We start from the raw sequence: 13,186 nt of genomic DNA, 5'->3' as shown, positions 1-13,186 counted from the left end.
CAAGCTAATACAAAATACAGACCCACATTAGAGTAAGACACAGCAAGTCACAAAACACACATTTAAATCTAATAAAGTAGTACTACTGACAAACAGGCTTAAATGTTCCCATTCACTGTCTTAGAGTAAGTCAAGTACCACATATGGCCATCCACTGGTACTGCAACACACTGTCATAGAAATCAATGGAGTCAGGCAATATCACTAACACATAGGGAAACAAAAATACATTCAACAATTAACATTTAAAATTAAACTGTATTCAAAATATTTTTTATTGAATATTTTTGAAAGTTCTCAATGTTAATTATACATAAAAACAGTGTGAAACAACAGACTGTAAATGATAATCTATTTGAAAAAAATAAGTCACAAGTAAAACAGTACACAGCTTCCATACCAGATTTTGACAAATAAATTCTACAGCAATGATACTGTAAAGGTAGGGGTGGTACATTAACATTATAATTCGTTTTTATTTGATTTAAACAATAATTGTAATACAATTAAAAAAATACAATAATTTAATATTTATTAATATGTTAAATTTTAGTGTAGGTGTGTTGCCTTTTGTTTCTGTGGGAGTGCCATGGAATTGGAATAGGAATTAGGCAAATGTGACTTTGTTATTTTTAACTAAAGAGAATCATAGTTATTATTAAATTAAAATTAATTTTCTTTAATCTGGCTATTACTTTCTATAGAGCGATCTCTGCCCCATGTCAAGCATTTCAACAAACAGATGGAAAGTTGCTTATAGTAACTTTACACTTTTAAATTGGGTTGTAGGTGTCTCCACCCCCTCATTTTAAGAGGTATAGATTTGTAAGTGTCCAAGTGTAAATCTACCCTTGGAAATAGTACAAAGTACCAAAGTGGAGGCTAGGTGTAGGAATATATCTACACATGCAAACTTATTTTTGGAAATCGGGCACCACATACTCAGGAATGCTTCCTAAATCATAGGGCTTAATTAGGAAAACTTTGATGGAAAGTCTGGCAAGTAAACAACACATGTACATTTCATAGGGAGCAAAGAAACTACAGTTTTACAGTTTTACAAGACATTAGAAATTGTGTCATGCTACATCAGTAAAAAAATCAGCCATAAGAATTGCTGCTGCTCCGTTGTAGGGGTGGGCAGTACTAATTATGACTGGCTTTCTTCCACTTGCACCAGGGTTATGTAATATCCACAGCTGAGAAGAATGGAGGCCTATCAGCGATGCAAAGTTGATAAGAAAGGCTTCCAAGCAGAGCCTATTCCAGGAGTTCTAAAAAATGCTGTCTTGCAAGCATTCCTTTGAAAGTACGTTCCTGCTGAAATAGCACACTGAAAAAATATCAACTAATATAACCTTATAGCCCACCGTAGTAGGCTATACGGGCCATTAAAGGCCCACTCCAGCGTTAAAGGCCCGAACTAAAGGCGAGGGACTTTAGCAAGGGAGCGCGACTTTAATGCCAGTATAGTCCAACTATGAAGGGCTATAAGGCTATTAGATCATTCCGCCACTACAGGGCAGGATGTTCTAATAAATAAAACAAAGGCCTCAGTGAGCTCGAAGGGACTCCCAACATTCCAATGTTTTAATAGGGGATGAAACGAAATGTTTAATTAGAGGTGGTTGCCGATCACCGTTTTGAGAATAATGTTACTATTGGTCTAAATTATTGACTGAGCCTTTGCAGAGTATTATGCCTAGGGGTAAATAGTGTCTTAACTTCATTTATTCAGGAAACGGGTGTCCAATGAAGGCCTGAAATGGGATCCTGATGCTTAAGCTTCATCAGAATGGGGACAGCAATTTGATGAATTAATGCAGCCTGGTAGTGGATCTATGTAATAAATTAAGAGAAGTCCTTTAGGGTTCAGCAGCTCATAAGCCTTGCCATGAAATGGCAATGCCTTGCCCCTCCAAACTCACAGAAGTCCCACTCATCTTAGGGGCTGTACACAAAAGTAAACATATATGTGAATAAATCTACACATGTAAGTTTACTTTTACACTTTTTGGTAAATTTACTATTTTGGGTGTAAATTTACTACAAAGTGTAGGCTTCAATGTCTCCATCACCTAAAACCCTGTGGTGGAGCCTAATTTATGAGTGTGAAATTACTACTTGTTATGTTTAACATAGGTAGAGAAAACTTTAAGTATAAGAAGAATTTAAACGTTTAGTAATGTTAAAAAAAATAGTTAAAATATTTTAAAGATGAATTTCAATGTATACAAATCTTATTTACTTAACTTAAATGTAGACCAAAATGTAATATAAAGATACATCAATGAACTTGTACTTGAACAATGAATTTTGATTTAGATATATATTTAATTAAAATATATTAAGTAAGATTATTTTTATAGATTATCAGAAACACCTTGAATCAAACATTTATATTTATTTAATGTGTACTAAAAAGATTAAACGTTACATATAGAATTAATTTAAATTACTGAAAATATCAAGTAACATTCAATTTTAAATAAAAAAATGCTAATAAAATAATAAAAAATAAACTAAGAAATATGTATATTTTTAACATTTAAGAAAATGCATATATATTTAAAAAGTCTATATATGATAATTTATTTTAAAATTATTTGCGATGGGTTTCTAGTTTAAGTCCCTAGTCATAATATTTTCAATGGAAAGGTGTTGCAGAGGTTGGCCATGGGTGGTGCTGGACTTACTACAGATCTGAGCTGCAGTGTATTTGCTACTGTTCTGGGTCCTTTTTGCCTGCAGAAAGTGTAGCTTATGAAAATGAATGGTCTCACTCTTTACTGGGTGGGTGAGTGCCCCTCATTAAAGCATTCTCTGTCTCACCCTTAACCCCTCCTCACTCCTCCGAAAATCCCTCCACTTTAGTAGAAGGTATTGCCCATCTTCCAGTCACTCCGCCCTGTCCCTCTCATACTTACTAATAAATCATAGGCAAACTTGTTACAAGATCTCTGCAGTCAGGTGGAAAACTCTGCACAGAAGAGATAGGAGAAGCAGAGGCGGGACCTCCGCATGTTGGTTTGTCAATAGAATTTTGGAGTATGTGAGTAGTACTATTGTAGTACTACTCACGTACTACAAAATGTAGTTTGTGAATACCCCCCCTTGAATGGAAATACCATCAGGGTTCTAATGGCTGTCAGAAACCCTTGACCCATTAGCCTTCAGCCACAGGACCACTGTGTCACAGTGGTGCCATAGAGCGCATTTTTCTCCAGAACAAATATTGGCCCTGACACGCAGGATGAAAACAGAGCCTTTGTTAATTGGCTGTTCAGAAAAAGACACTGCTTTGGGAGGGTGTTTCTGAAGAGCAAAGTGAATTGCAAAGTGTCCCAAAAAACCTAAAGCGGCCCACTGGCATTGAAGTGTAAGCATTGTGCGCCATAATTGCTGTGGATGCATGATTGTCAGAGAGATCCCTCTCTGTTAGCAAGAGATTTCTAAATAGGGTTGACTGACCCGTGTGGCAAAGACCTGTACATCTGCCGCCCCGACAGTGCTGGCCTGCCCACCATGCTCTAAATTGTATTTATTTATTTATAAAGTTTTATATAGCGCAAACAAGATCCCGAAGGATATCAGAGCGCTTTACATTAGGATGAAAGGAAGAACATTAATGCAATATCTACATCAAGTAGTAGTAAAAACAGGAATGATCGCAGAATACAAGACAATTGCAAAATGGAGGGTTATAATAAACAGGTGAAAACGGGCAGCGAAGGGGGGCACATAATGTGGTAAAGAAGAGTAGTATTAAACAGACCCCCCAGGATATAGCAGCATGGGTTAGCAAATTTAGTGGCACAATTATGGAAATTTAGCAGCACAAATATTGAAATTTAGCAGCACAAATATGGAAATTTAGCAGCATTTTTGCGGCCCTTTATTTTACACATAATCATTCATTTTCAGCCTTAAATCAATGGGAACTGTTTTATTACTGTAGCACAAGCAACAGCACAAAAGGCAAACATGAAATTCAGTTATTCAGGGCAAGGGAGGCTAGGTAAAATTATTTGACATTGCTTTGTTTAGGAAAACACGGCCGTTTAGTACATCTGGTATTAAAAACTTTAATTCGTTTGCAACACTTAGATACAGCTCTACCCAGACCCCTTTCAATACGTCATAACATCTGGAGGCAGGGGCGGATCGTCGGTTTGAGTGCAGGAGTGTCGCCCCACTACCGAAGCCCCAGGTCAGAGCTGAAAAATAAAACGGTAATATCGTTAATTTATTACCATTTTATTTTTCAGGAATGACCCATCCTGAACTGAGTGACAGAACAGGGCAGGGACTCTGCTGCCTACTGCTGCTGTGCCAAGAGGCAGCAGCAGGGTGCTGTGTGCTTTAAAATGGGCATGTCTCTTTGACTGACCGTCTTGCGAAGTCCAGTCAGACATGTTCTCATGCTGGTCAGAGCAGCGCCAGGATTGGTTAGGGAAGTTTGCTGCTGGGTCCCACGTTGGAGCCTACCAGAGGACCGTAGGAAGACGTCACGTCAGAAGGTGCCTTTTTCTTGCCACCTGCCCCCCTGTCTGGAGGTCATCTACATATCGGTACAATCAAATTCCTTGGGTGTGGGCATGGTAGGCTGGAGGCTGCATAAAATAAGCAGTGCAGAATCATTTATTGTTTAGTTAATTCAAACCATAACAAAAGTGCTTCAGACTTTATAAAAAAACTGTGTTAAAATACCCAATAACTTATGCTATAAGTTCATAATATGGCTAGAAAGTGTATGATTTGTTTAAATACTTTTAGGCAAAGTTTGTTAATTTACTGAAAATAATTAGAAGTATACAATAATCTTTGCTAGAAGGATGTCCTGTATTAAAGTTAAAGTGAAGTAATTATAAGTAAAAATATAACCTATATACAAGTTAGTGTACAAAGATAAAAGGTCAGAACCAGCGTTATATTAATCAGTTAAAAGCATATCCTATTTGGAACAAACGGAGCAAAAATAGAAAATGTTGTCTTTGCTTATATAGCAATCAGTTTAGGATAGGTTGGTTATCACGATGTGATTAGTTTTGCAAGCTCTTAATGTTCACTTGGCAAGAACTAAGTTTCACAAACCGACAGATGAAAATAGGGTCTTTTGGTTTGAAAGAAGCATTTGCTGTTTGCCTGCATGTGTGCAAACCACGCTCCAGAAACAGCAGTGGTTGGGGGTGACATTTGAAAGTGGTGGGGCGAAAAAGTTCGCCATGAGTGCCCTGTGGCTAGCTGGCGTGCCCGACCCGCATAAATAGGTTCAGAGGGGTTCTTCCCCTCCAAGACAACTTTGAAGAAAGAGTGGGCAAATTGTGCATTTTCTAACAAATGTGAGATATCAGGAAGGTTTGAACAGCAACTGTGAAAGTTTAGTTATGGCATCCTTATATGTGACAGTGTGCCCCAAATGCATCACCACCTAGCTACGTAGTACACTCTTACACTTTCATGCTGAATGGACGTAGGCTGTTGCAAATTTGCCACTTATATTCTTTGTGAACCTGCTACCCTTAATTTTTCACAATCCCTATGACTTCCGTCAGGCACACAAAATTGATGACAGCACCCCCGTCCTATTCTCAAAATTGTTCCAGCAGCACTATGGACTTCAATCATGGCATACCAGATCAATAGACCTTCACCCAGCGCCTGCCCACACACGCTTCCCCATTCTGGAACTGGGCCCAAGGGTGCTGATGGCAAGTGGCACTTTCAGCAACCTCACCTCAGGTCCATAATGGAAGCTGCTCATCTGCTCTGCATTTAAATAGGGGATTTGCATTTTCACTGCACATTTGGAGGCATCCAATACCAGAGGCTGCATAGGCGCTGCTTGCTTGCACCAACAACTTCTTTGAAGGAAGGCCCATCTATGACAGGGGTCAGGAAAGTTTAGCTCTTTGTATTTGGATGTTGGACTTCTATAAGCACATTCATACATTCAATGAGACAGTACAATATAATGAAAAAAAGACTACAAATAAATATTTAGGAAACCAACAAAAACATGAGATCTGAAAAGAACAGAGTTGATGGTGAAAAGGAAGGATGGGAGTTGGTTAGGAAGCATGCATATAGTAAAGCCACAGCTGGCTGAATCAACAAGGTAGAACGATGATAACTATTAGAAAGTGTCACCCTTCTAGTTATTTTCATTTTAAGTAACAGAGACAGGTGGGCTTTGGTAGATGAAAAATGTAGCAGCACTACCAACAGTGGAGATGTTAGGCACATGAATATGAACAGTGATCCAGGTAGTAAACAAACGACTACAGACAGATATCTAGATATTAAACACGAGTATTGGCAATGATCTAGGTAGTAAACATGATTTCTGTCACAGGTCTAAATAGTAAAGACATTCATACTGTGATTAATCTAGAGAGTAAATTCATCACTATTACCAGTCATCTAGTTTGTTAACGTAGGAGTATTGCCAGTGATCTACATAGTAAACACAAAAGTACTGCTAGCAGTAATACAGATGGTGCAGGTGAAATAGTCTGGCGCTAAAGGCACAGCAACAAAGCAGTAAACATATGACAGGACAAACGAAACAGGAACGTTGCGTTGGGAAACTGGGCCTGTAGTAGGTACTGCAGGCCTACTTCGTAGCGAACTGAAAAGCACATATATGGCCACAGACTAATTACTAAGTTACTTAATAACTTCCCCTGCCCTCACGTCACGGTCATGACCATCAGGGGATAGGTGAGAGGGGACGGCACTAAAACACCCCTCTGGGGATCACAATGGTGGATATGGTCCACCAACATGAACATAACATCCCTTTTCAACCAAATAAAAAACAAAACAAACAGAGAACAAAACAAATCACAACAAAATCAGAACACACTCAAAAGTATACTGAGGACACCTGCCATCTTCAGCTCTATGTTCATTATATCAGAAAATCTTTCAAACGAGACGACCTCTCTGGGTCTGGTCAAAGACCACGTCTCCCTGTCCCTTGACGATGAATCTCTTCGGATGAACCTCTCAACTCCATGTGTCGAGATGAGGCATCTTGATCGGCTGACAGCTGTGATAATTCGGCTGGAGAACAGCAATTTCCACCATCAGAAAGTGAAATGTCCATCCTTGGAGACCCTGATTGGATCGGCTGAGCAACGTGCAAACATCCATTCTCCAATGACATAACAACACCTCGTGAGATACTGAGGTCAGACTATGGACTGTTCCCATGAGTTGGATATGCCTTAAAGAAAGATACATTTCCTTGTGCGGTTATCATTGTTCCTCACTCTTTCTGCACCTTCCAGGGTTCGAGTTCAAAAGCCAAGGTGAATTTTCCTCGAGAGTGCTGACTTCTCACCATCACCTGATCACCCACCTTGATGGAACTCAGACTGGGCCTGCGTGCTCTGGACATACGTTCATTTTTCACGTGCCGCCTCTGCAGCGTGTCTGCTACTTGCTATTGATGAGAGGACACAACATCTAGGTGTGGAATGACATCACCCACCGAGCTGTTTATGCACAGTAACATAGGGCTCTCATGAGTTGTAGAATGAGTCAGACAATATTCTCTCAAAAAACCCATACATAGCACAGTCCATATTCTTTCCATAGGCTAAAGTGATTCTGATGACTTTGTTCAAAGTGCGCATAAAACACTCTGCCTTTCCGTTTGCCTGGGGCCAACGGGGTGTTATTTTACAATAGTGTGTGAAAAAAGGGGGAGTGTGGTCCTGGGATGCAGGGGAAGCTGGACCAATTGAATGTGGACAATACAAGATTTGCTAGCCCCCACGGTAATGGTTAGATAAAGATTTTTCAGAAACGCACAAACAAAGAGTTTCTTCTGCTCGTGCAGGTATTTTATTTAAACCTGTTTCAATTTTTAATCGAATTTGTTTTTTCATGGAAGAGAAAGGTACTTATTACCTACATATAATACATATTTACAACAATTAACCAACAAACATATATACATTTATAAACAATTATTGTGCAATCTTCTTTTACACAAGGTACGTCTTCACAAATATTAATTCTTTGTGATATATTCCTCGTTTATGATTACCAAAGAATGAAAACAAGAAAAAGCAACCCAGTCATAACAAGGGGGAGATCAAAAACAATAAATGATATGATCAGAAATAAATTCCTGTTCCCTTTGTTTAGATGCCGACGCGTTTCGAATCTGAAGATTAATAACAGATTCTCTTCAGGGCGCTTTCATTGAGGGTAATCTCAGTCTATGGACAACGCGGTCCCGTGGGTCCCGTGTCTGTGACGAAGCTTGTGACTCCTAGGGTCCTTTTGCTGTGACTGTGGACCTCTGGCGGTGTTTGGAACGTGGAGGTATCTTTTTTTCTAATTTCTTGATTTTGTTGGAGAAGCCCTCCGTGCTCACACAGGGTTTTCAAACTCCTGCGCTGTTTTCTTTTCTTGCACAGAGAGTTGTTTCGCGCGGGTCTCGTGAAAATCAGCTATGTTTATGTCACCGGTTGATGCTGTGGTCCAGCATGCTGCACGATGCACTCGGCTGCGAATTAAAAGAGAAAAGAAAACAGCGCAGGAGTTTGAAAACCCTGTGTGAGCACGGAGGGCTTCTCCAACAAAATCAAGAAATTAGAAAAAAAGATACCTCCACGTTCCAAACACCGCCAGAGGTCCACAGTCACAGCAAAAGGACCCTAGGAGTCACAAGCTTCGTCACAGACACGGGACCCACGGGACCGCGTTGTCCATAGACTGAGATTACCCTCAATGAAAGCGCCCTGAAGAGAATCTGTTATTAATCTTCAGATTCGAAACGCGTCGGCATCTAAACAAAGGGAACAGGAATTTATTTCTGATCATATCATTTATTGTTTTTGATCTCCCCCTTGTTATGACTGGGTTGCTTTTTCTTGTTTTCATTCTTTGGTAATCATAAACGAGGAATATATCACAAAGAATTAATATTTGTGAAGACGTACCTTGTGTAAAAGAAGATTGCACAATAATTGTTTATAAATGTATATATGTTTGTTGGTTAATTGTTGTAAATATGTATTATATGTAGGTAATAAGTACCTTTCTCTTCCATGAAAAAACAAATTCGATTAAAAATTGAAACAGGTTTAAATAAAATACCTGCACGAGCAGAAGAAACTCTTTGTTTGTGCGTTTCTGAAAAATCTTTATCTAACCATTACCGTGGGGGCTAGCAAATCTTGTATTGTCCACATTTTACAATAGTGGACACCCCTAGATTGTAGATAGTCAGTGAATTCTTGGCTCGAGAATGGAGGGCCGTTATCAGTGCGCAACTCTTTGAGCAACCCAATGAGTGGCCATGATTTTCTCCAGCCGTGTGATAGCCTGGCTAGTGGTAATGGATTCCAGGATTTCAATCTCTGGATATTTTGAAAAGTCATCGATGACTGCTAGCATGTGCCTCCCATCCGGGAGACTTCCAAAATCTGCACTGTTGCGTTGCCAGGGAAACGGGGGAATGACCTCAGTGATAATGGGTGCAGGAGGATCAGCAGGACCTGCAGTTTGACAGAGTGCACATTGACAAATAGCTTGCTTCACCAGATTGTCGAGAGTGTCAAACCACACCTTGCACCTTAGGTGAGACTTTGTTTTGATGACCCATTGATGGGCCAAATGGGCCAGATCCACCACTCGCTGTTGCAAAGTTCCAGGAACTACTAGACATGACCCTATTATGAGGCAGCCTCCTGGAGACACCGACAACTCATTTTGCATATTGTGTAGGGAAGCCACAACATTTCTGGCATCATCTGTGTGTTAGGTGGTCTTATCAAACAGAGTGTTCAATTTTCCTGACTGCACTGCAGAAATGCTCAGCTGAAGACACTCATCGATATGGGTAGCTCCAACAATTTCCTCCGAGGAGATCAGAAGTGGCCCTGAATCTTCTACAACAAACCGGACATACTCTTCCACTTCTTCTATGGCAAGTTCTTCACTGTGGGTTGTGGGGTGAGCATACCTGGATAGATAATTCACTTGGTTCTGAGTTCTTTAATGGAAGACTACTGTAAAGTGATAATTTTGCAGTTGAGGACCCATTTTTCGATTCGTGGTGGTGGTTTCGATGATGACCCCATGAACAACGGGATGAGAGGTTTATGATCCGTGTGTACAATGAAAGGTTGTCCAGAAAGATACAAATAAAAATGACGGCAACCCCAGTGCACTGCGATGGCTTCTTTTTCAATATGGGAGTATATTTGTTCTGTATCGGTTTGTGCTTGACTGGCGAACACCACCGGGGCCTATTCGCCATTGCTTTGTCGTTGCGACAATACTGCTCCGAGGCCCGTAGGGTTCACATCAACTGACAGTCCAGATTCCTCTGCTGAGTCATAATAAACAAAGGTGGTTTCAGCTGACAGTGCATGTTTCGTGGCGTGGAAGCATCCTCCTGCGCAGGCCCCAGTTCCAGAAAGCATTTGACTTGACTAATTTCTTTAGGGAAGCCGTAAGGTCCGTAAGATTTCAGATGAATTGGCCACAGTACGTGAGACCATGCCCAAAAAGCTTCTGACCCCGGTCACAGTGGTGGGGGCCGGGGCTGTCTGAATGTCCTGTACTTTGAGGGAATCTGGTGACACTCAGCTTTGGGAGAAATGATATCCGGAAAACTCTACATCCTTTTGGAGAAATTCACACTTCTCCGTTAGTCCGTTCTCCATTAGACGTTAAAACACAGCCCCCAGGTGATCAAAATGTTTTTCCAACGTGGGGACATGGACTAAAATGTCATCACTAAAATTGAAAACTCCGTCCAGGCCAGGCAGCACACTTCTAATTGTGTCTTGAAATACGTCTGCTGTACTTAAGACTCCGAAACTGAGACTCTTGCACCTCCTCAGGCCTAAGTGGGTGGAGAAAGTGGAGATAGCTTGAGATTCAGGATCTAACATCAACTGGTGATAGCCAGAGCGTAAGTCCATCTTTGAAAACCACTCGAACCACTCACTTCGGCCATTATATCATCGACCGTGGGTGTTAGGTTTTGCTCCCTTTTGATTGCCCGGTTGGGTAGTCGCATATCTATGCATATTTGAACCTCTCAGGCTGCTTGGGCTTGCGGGCCACCACGATGGGAGGACACCCAGGGGGTGGGGCCATCAATCTTTTAAATAATGTCTGCCTGCTCGAACTTCCTCAGTTCTGCTTCCACCTTGGCTCGGAGATGAAATGCGGACCTTCGATGTTTCAAAGCTACTGGCTGGATTGAGTCATCAATGTGTAGCCTGATCAACCTGTCTTTTAAGCAACCTATGCCTTTAAACAATGGTGCAAACTGGGCAAGTAATTCATCCACATTCTCTTGGTGTACACTGAGTGCAAAAGCGACAAGATGAAGATGTTCCGCTATCCCGTACCTTAGTAACATCGCTGTGTCCTCTTTCTTTAGTGACACAGATTTTGGTTCATGTCAATTGAGATTTCTGTGCAATGTCAACCTTGAACACTCTGGCTAGAGGCAGGGGAGAAGTGGATCCATAGGCAAAAACCTTGGTCATGGTAGGTCTCAGGACGGGTGGGGCTGGCAGTGTGAGCATCATCGACTGGGCCATGATGTTGATGGAGGCTCCGGTGTCAATCAGTGCCTGCACTTGAAGACCCCCTAGAAGTACATTGCACTTCAGGATGTGTTTGAGTGGATGTCCTTTGGGGTTGCATGGCATGTATTATATGCACTGCGTCTTCAACGTCATCATTATCCATGTATGCTAACAAGGGGGAGAGCAAGGGGTCGTGTTCACAGGAAGTGAACAGAGAGTACTCCTGTTCCCCTGTGGAAGGATTAAATAAACAAAGAGAAGAGTACCATCATTGGAAGGTCAGGGGAGATTCCCAATGTGGTGGTAAGCTGACAAAAGGAAAGAATTTATCCTTTTGTTAAAAACCCCTCATTCACCAGCCTAGTGGTGACATGCTTCATCATCTGGGTCCACCCTGGCGGCCTAGCGTCACCAGGGTGTGCTACAACACCTGAAGTACAGTGGAGCAGGTTGTGAGTGTAAGTGCAGAAAAAATGTGTTAAAAATTGTCCTGGTTTAACTTAGTAGGAGGATACATTTTAATTACAAGTAACTGGACAATATTAAAAAGGTGAGACGAGATACTGTGAGGGTATATTAAGGCCAAAAGTATCTCTTATGGGTATACTGGTCTACATGTTTCAAGCGAGGGTGGGATATACCAGGTTTTCATCAGGACCGCTATAACAGGGAGCTGGACGGTATGTACCCCCTAAAAGGCACACCCAATCCTAGTTCTCTGTAGCCAAAATAGCAAAAATCGCTAAATGGTGAATAGACTCTAACCACGTTGGGTGAGTCAGAAAAAGGGGAAAAAAGACCTGTGGGAAGGAAAAGAGAAACAGACATCAATCAGACTTGAACTATGTTACATGCCTGTTACGTTGTGCAGTGTCGTGTCTTTTGTATCTTCGTGCTCGCTGCCACTCATATTAGGAAAATATTGTGGGTTACATGGTGAAATTATCACGATGTGACAAGGCCCACTCTGGGCTAGTTGTCGAACTACAACACGCATGCTTATCAAATGGTGCGTGCTTTGCGGCAGCATGATCGCTGCCCTTTGCTACATTTATACAGTCTTGCGTACTGATCGAATCTCTAAAGTGATGTGATATCACATTCTCGTCTATCCATTATTGTGGTCGTGAGAAAAGGGTTAAAAGTGCATAAATTATCCGTAATAGTACATTCGACATACAGGGACTTACTGACATATAACGTGGAGGATAAACAAACACAGATTGGTTGCGAATTCATGCCTTACTTTGATTCAAGTGTCTTATTCATTGGAGGGCGGGAGGAGGTATCCCCACTGTTCAAACATATTCTGTGGAAAACATGGAGTTTGACTATTATCGGGAAAAAGTTGTGGCCCATGATCGCCGCGTGACGCGGTAGGTAAATTGATTTCGTGATGGCCTTAGATCCTGCAAAGAAAAGCATTCCTACTTACAGTTATCTCGTGGTGGAAATGCCGAATACCTATGCATGCCCTCCGCTGCCCTGCTACAAAGCCGCCGTGTCTCGGGTTTGTCTAAGTAGCGAGTCGGCTTCCGAGTAGGGCGGGGTTGGGCGTCGATCACGTGGTTGTTGCTAAGGCAACTGGTGTGTGTCTTGTGCTACGGATGCCGAGT

Source organism: Lissotriton helveticus, chromosome 2_1, assembly GCF_964261635.1.
Source record: "Lissotriton helveticus chromosome 2_1, aLisHel1.1, whole genome shotgun sequence".
NCBI classification, from domain to species: domain Eukaryota; kingdom Metazoa; phylum Chordata; class Amphibia; order Caudata; family Salamandridae; genus Lissotriton; species Lissotriton helveticus.
The sequence above is the reverse complement of the archived record's forward strand: the minus strand, read 5'-3'. Positions refer to the sequence as shown.